Source organism: Neoarius graeffei, chromosome 2, assembly GCF_027579695.1.
Source record: "Neoarius graeffei isolate fNeoGra1 chromosome 2, fNeoGra1.pri, whole genome shotgun sequence".
NCBI lineage: Eukaryota > Metazoa > Chordata > Actinopteri > Siluriformes > Ariidae > Neoarius > Neoarius graeffei.
In genome coordinates, this window is record NC_083570.1 from 100549122 (window position 1) to 100561361 (window position 12240).

The following is a 12240-nucleotide window of genomic DNA, read 5'->3' on the forward strand; positions in this document are numbered from 1 at the left end:
ATTTAGTCAATTTCATGTCTGTGCATTTTATCTTCATTTATTAGCTATATTTAAAACATAAAATCAATATCCATACCAATAAAAATGGTATGGATAGATACCATGTCCAGACATCTTCAAAGACTGTCTATTAGTTTCAACACTACAAATCACACCACATGGAATCATTCCACTTTTTCTTTGAATTCGTTTTTAATATTGAGATATTTTGCCTGAGGGTTACCAGGTCTGTATGGTACCAGTTGGACCTTTGCACACATTAATAATCTGTTTTGTGAGACAGATACGCTGTACAAAGGTTTCTTAGAGTTCAAGTTATAGTCTATGTACTGTACATACAGTATGTACACATACATATGGTCCCCATCATAAATTAATGATGGGGGACCCTTTCAGCCTTCATATGGCACTCTGCAGCTCTGGTTCTCCACTTGGTCTCACACAGGTGGCTCTTAGAACATAGCTGGGATTGCCAGGCTGGGCGGTCTAGGGTAGTCTGGTGGTCCATGGTGGGTAAAGGTTTCCACTTCAAGGGGTTGCCAGCCCCAGGCAGTGGGCAAGCTGGCTGTTCTCTTCCGTGCTTGCATTCCTCAATGAGTAGATTATGGAGTGGAAACACAAAGTAACACATATCACCACATCTTGTTCAAGGAGGCTGATTGTTGAAGGGCCAGTGGGTTGACCCAAGCAGGGACTGGCCCTGATTTTTTTTTTCGGGGTTTACTCCCCTAGATTTGCCACGTTCTGCAAAACCAGGGGTGCCAATGTGGAGGCACAGTGGATGGTCTTCACCATGTGAGAGGCTAGATGATGGGCCATGATGTTGGGTTGGCCAATTTTGCACTTCACACAATGCTGGATATGGGGAGACCAGTCTGGGACACCTAGATAATAATGACCAACCAGAAAAGTACTCCTCCTCCAGTGATCCTTGTACTGTACATATGTGGGCTATGGATGTAATTAAAATGAGCTAGTATACATTTTACTTCAAATATGCTTCAACTAGTATGGGTGGCAGAGTGGTACAGTGGGTAGCATTACAGCCTCACAGCTCCAGCATCCCTGATTCAATCAGGAACTTGGGTGACTGTCTTTTTTTTTAATTAGCTTTGCCAGATGACTTATTATATAAGAAAACAATGTAAGGAAGGATAACCATAAGAGGCTTGGTAGGCCAATTACTGTAATATAACTAAGAAAAATTATAAAATCAGTAGCAGCAGGTTAAATGCAGTGTAAGGCTATGCAAAGTATTGCACTTGAGGCAAATAGTCTTAGAGGTTCTAGGGTTTTCAGGGTCATAAATAGCTTGCAATGATCTAAAATAGTAATGTAACATAACAGCTTTAAATGAGCTCAAGTTAACCCAAGTAAGGTTCAGTTCATCAGATGGAGTGTTCCGGATTCTAGTGGTTCTCACAGTAAATGAACGCTGGTAATTAGAGGACTTACTCTTAGGTGTTACATACTTAATGACATTTGAGTTACTGGTAGACCTGGTTTGTCTCGCAGGACAATAGATGCAAGGAGTGGAAGACTGATTTACCGTTACCAGGCCATTAACTAATTTAAAGGGGGAAAAAACATATCTAAAAACTTGTACCAGTAACAAATTGGTAATAAATTAAGGAACTGTAACCTAGAAGAGTAGCTGACATTGCACTGAAACAGCAGGTTAAGATGATATTTAGTTGTGCACCTTTGTGTTCTTTCTAGTTGAGTAATAAACTCTATGGTCTATGGAGACCAAATCTGACTTGCATATACTAAAATGAGAGCGCACCAAAGCAATGTAAATCACTTTCCTTACAATGATACTTTGAATGCATTGCCTATTGTGCCTAATGTAGTCTAGAAGCTTATTAGCATGAGCAGTATGATCTAATACTTGTTTTGTCCACGTAAGGTCTGAGGAAATCCAGACACCTAGGTCCCTCTCACATTTAGTTGGCTTTAGTTTGGTGGTGTTCAACTTATATGTGGCAATCATTGGCTTGGTCTTTCGCATGATGGACCGCAAGTGACACTTGTTTTCGTTGAAGAGGAGACCAGAAGCTGTAGACCACAACTCTAGATTGGACAAGTCCTCTTGGAGTAAGTCAGTGTCAGAATCTGATCTGGTTTCCTTGAATATCTTGGTGTCGTCTGCGAATATTAATTCTTTCTTGACTTTATGATATCCAGGAGGTCGTTCACATACAGTAGAAACAACGCAGGACCAAGGATTGAGCCTTGTGGTATGCCAGAGGTGACAGGTAATGTGTCAGAAGTAGCACTGAGAACAGTGACTCGTTGTTGTCAACCCATTAGGTATGCTCTAAACCACTGAAGAAATTGCCCTTCGATCCCATACTCCCATAACTTTTGCATGAGAACCTCATGGCTGACCTTATCAAACGCTTTGCTCATGTCTAGATAGAGGGTATCTACTTGGCCACCACCATCAAGAACAGAACCAATATAATCCAATATAATTGGGTTACTGTCTGTGTAGACTTTTGCCTGGTTTCAGAGTTTCCATGTGGGTTTTCACAGGTCAATTGCTGACTGTAAATTGCCCCAAGGTGTAAATATGTATGTTTACAAGTCCTCTTGGAGTAAGTCCGTGTCAGAATCTGATCTGGTTTCCTTGAATATCTTGGTGTCGTCTGCGAATATTAATTCTTTCTTGACTTTATGATATCCAGGAGGTCGTTCACATACAACAGAAACAACACAGAACCAAGGATCGAGCCCTGTGGCACGCCAGAGATGACAGGTAATGTGTCAGAGGTAGCACTGAGGACAGTGACTCATTGTTGTCAACCCATCAGGTATGTCTAGACCACTGAATAAGTCACCCTCCGATCCCGTACGCCCATAACTTTTGCATGAGAACCTATGCATATTACATAGTTCCCTGTAATACAAGTAATTTCCTTGTCACTTGACTAGGAACACCTGTACACCTGGACATTCATGCAATTATTCAATCAGCCAATCATGTGGTTGATGTGCAATGCGTAACATCATGCAGATGCAGGTCAAGCACTTCAGTTAATGTTCACATCAAACATCAGAATGAGAAAAAAAAATGTGACATTCACCGTGGCATAGTTGTTGATGCCAGATGAGCTGGTTTGAGTATTTCAGAAACTGCTGATCTTCAACATTTGTTGTGTACAACACTCTTTAGAGTTTACACAGAATGGTGTGAAAAACAAAACACATCCAGTGAGAGGTAGTTCTGTTAGCAGAAATGACTTGTTGGTAAGAGAAGTCAATGGCCAGGTTGGTTCAGAAGTGACAGGAAGGCTATGGTAACTCAAATAATGATTCTTTACAACTGCGGTGAGCAGAAAAGCATCTCAGAATGCAGAATACATCAAATATTAATGTGGATTCACTACAACAGCAAAAGATCACATTACAGTGGGCACAGGGTCACCATAACTGGACAGCGAGAGAATTAAACAAACAAAAACCCCTTGCCTTAACTGTTTAGTTTCACTGAGACTGTTGTGTGTGAAAACCCCAGGAGATCAGCAGTTTCTGAAATATTTAAACCAACCCGTCTGGCACCAACACCCATGCCACAGTGAAAGTCACTGAGATCACAGTTTTGCTCCATTTTGATGTTTGATCTGAACATAGCCTGACAGTCTTGAGTAGGATCTGCTTGAGTTTACACATTGTGCTACTGGTACATGTGTTCCTATTAAAGTGGCTGATGAGTGTACAATACCAGTCAAAAGTTTGTACACCCCTACTCATTCATAGGTTTTTCTGTATTTTGACTATTTTCAACATTGTAGAACAATACTGAAGACTAACATATATGGAATTATATGTTGCTGGCGGGGGCCTTTCTGTGTGGAATTTGGATGTTCTCCCCGTGTCAGTGTGGGTTTCCTCTGGGTACTCTGGTTTCCCCCACAGTTCAAAGACATGCAGTTAGGTTAATGTGGGGCGGCCTTGGGCTGAAGTGCCCTTGAGCAAGGTACTTAACCCCTGACTGCTCCCCAGGTGCTGTAGTGTGGCTGCCCACTACTCTGGGTGTGTGTTCACTGCTTCAGATGGGTTAAATGCAGAGGATGAATCTCACTGTGCTTGAAGTGTGCATGTGACAAATAAAGGTTTCTTCTTCTTCATATTTTAGATTCTTCAAAGTAGCCAGCGTTTACCTTGATGACACTTTGCACACTATCGGGATTATCTTAACCAGCTTCATGAGGGAGTCACCTGGAACTCTTTTCAATTAACAGGTGCCCCGTCAAAAGTTAATTAGTGGGCAAGTTTCTTGCCTTCTTAGTGCGTTTGAGATCAAACAGTTACAAACAGCAAATAATAAAAATACAGTAAATAGCCCTATTCAACACCACAACTGTAGTAATCCATATTTTTCTATCCACATTCACTGGATATGAGGAATCACATGCTCTGATTAGCTACTCTACTACTAGGCTATCAGCTCATATACCATGAGTAGAGAAAAACAAAATGGCGGACCGTGTTGCTGAACCAATTGAGGACGAAAGAAAAACTCTACTCGAAAACAAAACCCCGAAAAATACAAAAAAAGAGCAACAAAACATGGAATAAAAGTATTTGTTGGTAAGAACATATCTTTTTTTATTTTTCAAGAATTATTATCGCATTTTTCACAAATTGCTCCTGTCATTCCGCTGGTTTGTTTACATTCTAAGCAGAAATGAGTTTGTTGGACGTTTTGTATAAAGTCTTTATTTATCAAATTTGCAAAAAATAAAAATGAAAATGCTCTGTTTCTCAAAATCCAATGAATGTGGATAGAATAAAACTCGGTGCTACATGCCTCATCAGCTATCAGCTCATGTACGACTTGATTTCATGGAATAACTTAATTATGTGGTAAACAAAATAATGTTACGAAAACAAAAATATGTTTCATCTTTTAGATTCTTCAAAGTATCCAGTGTTTACCTTGATGATGCTTTGCACACTATTGGCATTATCTTAACCAGCTTCATGAGGTAGTCAGCTGGAATGCTTTTTAATTAAAAGCTATGCCTCGTCAAAAGTTAATTAGTGGACTAATTTCTTGCCTTCTTAATGTGTTTGAGATCAAACAGTAAATAGTAAATAATAAAAATACAGTAAATAGCTCTATTCAACACCACAACTGACTTAATCCATATTATGTCAAGAACTGCTCAAGTAAGTAAAGAGAAAGGACATCCATCATTACTTTAAGACATGAAGTGGCTTTTAATTAATAAAAATAAAGAAAAAACATTGAATTAGAAAACATCTGGTCCTGTGTATATATAATAATACAAGATTATTTTTTTGAAGATTATCCAGGGTTTTGAAGGATCAGATTTGGAGTTTGGAATTTTACTAGCTAGTTTGGTCATATAGACCTGGCAACTCTGGTCCAAACACTAATACTGTTGAAAGTCTACTATCACAGGAGTATCCAGGGATCTAACTTTGGCTAAGAATCACAGAAATTTTACACTTTACTGGACTGCATATTCAGAAATGTGTCATGTGGTCTATGAACCACTTCTCTTTGTATTCATGCACAATGTAAACAAACCACACAAAAACAATATGGCGGACATTCCCTCAATTCGAGCAACATTTTACAACCCTGATTCCAAAAAAGTTGGGACAAAGTACAAATTGTACATAAAAACGGAATGCAAAAATTTACAAATCTCAAAAAACTGATAGTGTATTCACAATAGAAAATAGACAACATATCAGATGTTGAAAGTGAGACCTTTTGAAATTTCATGCCAAATATTGGCTCATTTGAAATTTCATGACAGCAACACATCTCAAAAAAGTTGGGACAGGGGCAATAAGAGGCTGGAAAAGTTAAAGGTACAAAAAAGGAACAGCTGGAGGACCAAATTGCAACTCATTAGGTCAACTGGCAATAGGTCATTAACATGACTGGGTATAAAAAGAGCATCTTGGAGTGGCAGCAGCTCTCAGAAGTAAAGATGGGAAGAGGATCACCAATCCTCCTAATTCTGTGCCGACAAATAGTGGAGCAATATCAGAAAGGAGTTCGACAGTGTAAAACTGCAAAGAGTTTGAACATATCATCATCTACAGTGCATAATATCATCAAAAGATTCAGAGAATCTGGAAGAATCTCTGTGCATAAGGGTCAAGGCCGGAAAACCATACTGGGTGCCCGTGATCTTTGGGCACTTAGACGGCACTGCGTCACAATCAGGCATGCTTCTGTATTGGAAATCACAAATTGGGCACAGGAATATTTCCAGAAAACATTATCTGTGAACACAATTCACCGTGCCATCCGCCGTTGCCAGCTAAAACTCTATAGTTCAAAGAAGAAGCCGTATCTAAACATGATCCAGAAGCGCAGACGTCTTCTCTGGGCCAAGGCTCATTTAAAATGGACTGTGGCAAAGTGGAAAACTGTTCTGTGGTCAGACGAATCAAAATTTGAAGTTCTTTATGGAAATCAGGGACGCCGTGTCATTTGGACTAAAGAGGAGAAGGACGACCCAAGTTGTTATCAGCGCTCAGTTCAGAAGCCTGCATCTCTGATGGTATGGGGTTGCATTAGTGCATGTGGCATGGGCAGCTTACACATCTGGAAAGACACCATCAATGCTGAAAGGTATATCCAGGTTCTAGAGCAACATATGCTCCCATCCAGACAACGTCTCTTTCAGGGAAGTCCTTGCATTTTCCAACATGACAATACCAAACCACATACTGCATCAATTACAGCATCATGGCTGCGTAGAAGAAGGGTCCGGGTACTGAACTGGCCAGCCTGCAGTCCAGATCTTTCACCCATAGAAAACATTTGGCGCATCATAAAACGGAAGATACAACAAAAAAGACCTAAGACAGTTGAGCAACTAGAATCCTACATTAGACAAGAATGGGTTAACATTCCTATCCCTAAACTTGAGCAACTTGTCTCCTCAGTCCCCAGACATTTACAGACTGTTGTAAAGAGAAAAGGGGATGTCTCACAGTGGTAAACATGGCCTTGTCCCAACTTTTTTGAGATGTGTTGTTGTCATGAAATTTAAAATCACCTAATTTTTCTCTTTAAATGATACATTTTCTCAGTTTAAACATTTGATATGTCATCTATGTTCTATTCTGAATAAAATATGGAATTTTGAAACTTCCACATCATTGCATTCCGTTTTTATTTACAATTTGTACTTTGTCCCAACTTTTTTGGAATCGGGGTTGTACTTGATAAATCACAAGTTAATTAACTTAATGGTATACCCAATAATAGATAAGTTTTACAATCTGCACAATATCCAGATGAGAACCAGCAAACCAACTTCCTTTAAGGATGGACACTTTGTGATGACAGGAGTGACAGTGCCACACTAGCCTGTCCTTTGTGGTAACTTTTATCTTTGAATAAATGCAAACTTCCTGCACCCCACTTACCACAAACATCACCACAAAAGTCCCCCAGTAATCCTCTGTCCCTTAACTATCAGTGTAGTCCTTCCTGAGTAGGACAAATTTGGAAAATATCATCATAAATCAAGGGAGGCTCATGGCTGGCGTGGATTTAAGGGGGGGCACCAGGTGTGCCCACCCCCTTAAATCCACGCCAGCCATGAGCCTCCCTTGATATAAACAAAATAAATAATGTGGGATTGAGCTGAAGAGTTTATGGTATAAATTTATATTTTATCATAGGTCCTAGCTGAGGTTTTTTTGTTTGTGACACGAATGCAGTGAAAAGCAAGCTGGGTGAGTCCTGTTGGAATTTAACAGGGCGCAGGAACTTTGTGCATCGATATAATAACACTGTATTCCCGGACTGCACTGTAGACTACATGTAAAGGGTGTGCACCATCCTTTTATGTTTATGGTATCGTTAACATGCATGTTCACAAGCCAAAATGATAAGATGCGGCAGCAGGCTTACTGCACACACACACTCGTGTTGGCTGTCCGGCTACTGCTCATATTCATTAATAGGGTATCCCTGTACTCACTATACCTGGTGTATGTACATGGGACACGTGCCGTTTTGGGGGTGAGCTTCACTTTGATTTTTACAATAGGTCTGTGAGAGATGTTGATTTTTGCAACGGCTCTGAAGAAAACTTGCTTGAAATCCCCTGACTCTTAGGAACTAAGACTTATTATCGGACTTGTTCACATGCAATCATTGTATAGTTATCTCAGTCTATTAGACTCAGGAGTTCAGATTGCACTTACTGACTTTGTATTATAGACATGCAGCTCTTGTAGTCTCTGTTTATATTTATCTCCGTATTAAGCTCTGTCTTAAGTGGCCACTTACAGGTCCCCTGGGTATATTCACTGTCTTATATGTACATTGAATGTCCTGAGCAGGAGCTCAGATTGCAGTTGCTAAAACAGTAATAATTTATTGATGTAAAGTGTTTTGTGGTCAGTGTACGACACTGTAGTGTGTCATATGGTAGTGCATTATATGACAATGCAACTTTCATAAATATTATCATATACCAGTTGTAATTATGTTCTACGCATATACCTGCAACTCTGACAATATGATTTTCAGTCAAGAATAAAATGGTTTTGAAAGTTCCTACTTTTAAAACATATTTTTCAGACAGTAATTTTCTTTAAGAGATTTCATTTACAACATGCTCTGACAGCTCAAAATGCATCTCTAGGTATTTAAAAACTTCAAAGCTTCCTGGGGCATCTTAGGGCTGAGCCCCCCCCCCCCCCCCCCATTTTCCTGGATCCGCCCCTGCATGGGCTACCATTACAGAAATGACAGGTGCCCTACACACAGGGAATACGTGTACACATCCCATATGTCACAACATACGGGGTCATGTTTGGGTTAGCAAAAGTAGTTCGGTAAAATTAGGTCAATATTTCAATCATGATTTTCTTCAGTAATATCTATGTTATTGAAGTGATCGTTTCATTTTTGGTTATCACTTAGTAATAACCTACTTTTGGACGTTCTTTCAGATTTTGTACCTAACTTGTTTGAATAGTTTCTTCATCCTTCGCTATATATAGCACAGCTCCAGCATTACAGTAAAGTGTAAAATTTCCTGAATCACTCTTCTAGAAAGAAATGTGTCTTTTACCTCTGGAGAAAAAATGTAATCCATTTACCTGCCATTAAATCTATGGAAGCATTTTGAAGCAAGTGAACTGTACATTTAGCTGCTTGCTAACTACTAAATAGCTAATGACAGCTACAGTGGATATAAAAAGTGTACACACCCCATTAAAATGATAGGTTTTTCTGATGTAAAAAAATGAGACCACGATAAATAATTTCAAAACTTTTCCCCACCTTTAATGTGACCTATAACCTGTACAATTCAATTGAAAAAACAAACAAATCTGTTAGGGGGAAAAACAAAAAATAAAAAACGTACAATAAGCTGGTTGCATAAGCGTGCACACCCTTAAACTAATACTTTGTTGAAGCACCTTTTGATTTAATTATAGCATTCAGTCTTTTTGGGTTCACACCTGCCATCAATTAAAATGACTCTGATTCACCCCAAATAAAGTTCAGACATTTACTCAGTTGCATCCTCCAGCAAAAGCCAGGGTTCACAGAGAGCTTACAAAGCAGCAAAGGGAGCTCATTGTTGAAAGGTATCAGTCAGGAGAAGGGGACAAAAACATTTCCACAGCATTAGATATACCATGGAACACAGTGAAGACAGTCATCAAGAAGTGGAGAAAATATGGGACGACAGTGACATTACCGAGAACTGGACGTCCCTCCAAAATTGATAAAAAGACCAGACGAAAGCTGGTCAGGGAGGCTGCCGAGAGGCCACAGCAACACTGAAGGAGCTGCAGGAATTTCTGGCAAGTACTGGTTGTGTACTACATGTGACAACAATCTCCCGTATTCTCCATATGTCTGGACTATGAGGTAGGGTCAAAGAAAAACATCCAGGCCTGGATAAATTTTGCAAAAAAAAAAAAAACATCAACTCTCCCAAAAGCATGTGGAAAAATGTGTTATGGTCTGATGAAACCAAGGTTGGACTGTTTGGCCACAATTCCAAAAGGTATGTTTGGCGCAAAAACAACACTGCGCATCACCAAAAGAACACCATACCCACGGTGAAGCCTGGTGGTGGCAGCATCATGTTTTGGGGTTGTTTTTCTTCAGCTGGATCAGGGGCTTTAGTCAAGGTGGAGGGAATTATGAACAGTTCTAAATACCAGTCAATTTTGGCCCAGAACCTTCAGGTGTCTGCTAGAAAGCTGAAGATGAAGAGGAATTTCATCTTTCAGGACAACAATGACACCAAAAAAGTTTTGGAACGGCCCAGCCAGAGCCCAGACCTAAATCCAATTGAAAATCTGTGGGGTGACCTGACCGATTTGGAGCACTTTTGCAAGGAAGAGTGGGCAAATATTGCCAAGTCTAGATGTGGCAGGCTGATAGACTCCGACCCAAAAAGACTGAACGCTGTAATTAAATCAAAAGGTGCTTCAACAAAGTATTAGTTTAAGGGTGTGCACACTTATGCAACCAGTTTATTGTACGGTTTTGTTTTTTATGTTTTCCCCCTAACAGATTTGTTTGTTTTTCGATTGAATTGTACAAGTTATAGGTCACATTAAAGGTGGGGAAAGTTTTGAAATTATTTATCGTGGCCTCATTTTTTTTTACATCAGAAAAACCTATCATTTTATCGGGGTGTGTACACTTTTTTTTATATCCACTGTAAGTTCATATCTCAACTATTATCTAGTGAGATACATAACTCTCTTCCTGCTCATAACACACTAATGATAGCTAGCTAACGTGATTAGAAGAGAGCTAGCAGCGTATTTTATATCATATAGTTTTGTTTTTGCTAAATTTGTTAGCTATAGAGGGAAGCTCCTGAGGTAGCGCTAGCTAACTCTCTCTCTCACTCCCTTTAGACTGCATTGCTAAATTTACAGGAGGATAATTAGCTTGTATATACTGTACCATCGAGGCAGGAACAATTTCATTGTAATTGCAAATATAGTTGCTTTTAACAGTCACAGAAATTTAGTGTTAAAATGTTATTTAAAACCCTGGCTTTTTTTTTCCATTAACAAAAGTGTTCAGTGTTGTTATTCTTCTGTTTTTCGTTCTTTTTTTTCCACCTAATCTCTCACTTGCTCACCATGCAGTCAAGTTATTTGTTACTATATTTAATCCTTAAATCGATTTACGTATAGATACTTCAGAGTTTTCACTTAACTATATTTTTGACCACAGAGTTCCACTTTTAATCGCCTTACATGTTGACTGAACACCCATACTTTTATTTCAGGATATTTAATTCTTTTCCTGTTTTTTTTCCCCCTCCACTCTAGCCATTACATCCTGCTTTCTTCCACACAGCCCCATTCAAAAGAGAAGCCCAATTCAGCTTTAATAATTTAATTTAGATACATATTGTTATTCTTGACAGTCATTACACAATATATATTTACATATCATTATGAAATATTGTTATAATGTACAGGATTTGATACAAAATCACCTTACAGATGCCTTGAATGATCTTTCCAGATACGTTCTTGTTCTGAAAAGCGGACTTCAAAACAACTTCGATCTGTCCATACCGCCCTTTATACATGTGCAGGCCTTGAGAAAGATTCAGTCTTTTTCCTTCCTTTAGATTATTATTATTATTTTTTTAATAATCAGCGTCCCAATAGAGATCTTTTATAATAAGAAAGCTAATACACCAAAATATACCTGCTTAAATAATGATTTGTAACATTAACACCTAATATTATAACTATGAATTATAAAACTCTTTTTAACATGATTTAATATCATCTATGTTATTTTTTTTAAACTTAAATCTATTGGTAACGTTAATGGGTTATAATTATATCTTTTATGGAACTCACCTTCTTGTTCATTATATCACGTCGGAGAGATGTCAGTCTGCCATATTGTCCCACTCACATGTGAGTAGAGAGAAGGAGTGTGTGATGTTTTTGATGACTTGGATCTGGAACAAAGCCAGATGAAAGTTTTTCGAATAAGAGGATGATGAGAATCTTCATTAAGTCCAGGCACGGGGTTCAAAACAAACCACACGACTGATGTTTGCTCAAATCTCATTTGATCGCCTTCGAAAGTTCAGAGTCCCCACCATAGGAGGGGCGAAGAAAGTCTTTTGGGTTGATAGGAAAAAAACCCATCCACATCTGCCCCGATAACAATGCCAAAGTTATGATGAAGTTACCTGGTGTGTGTTTACCCTGTTTTCC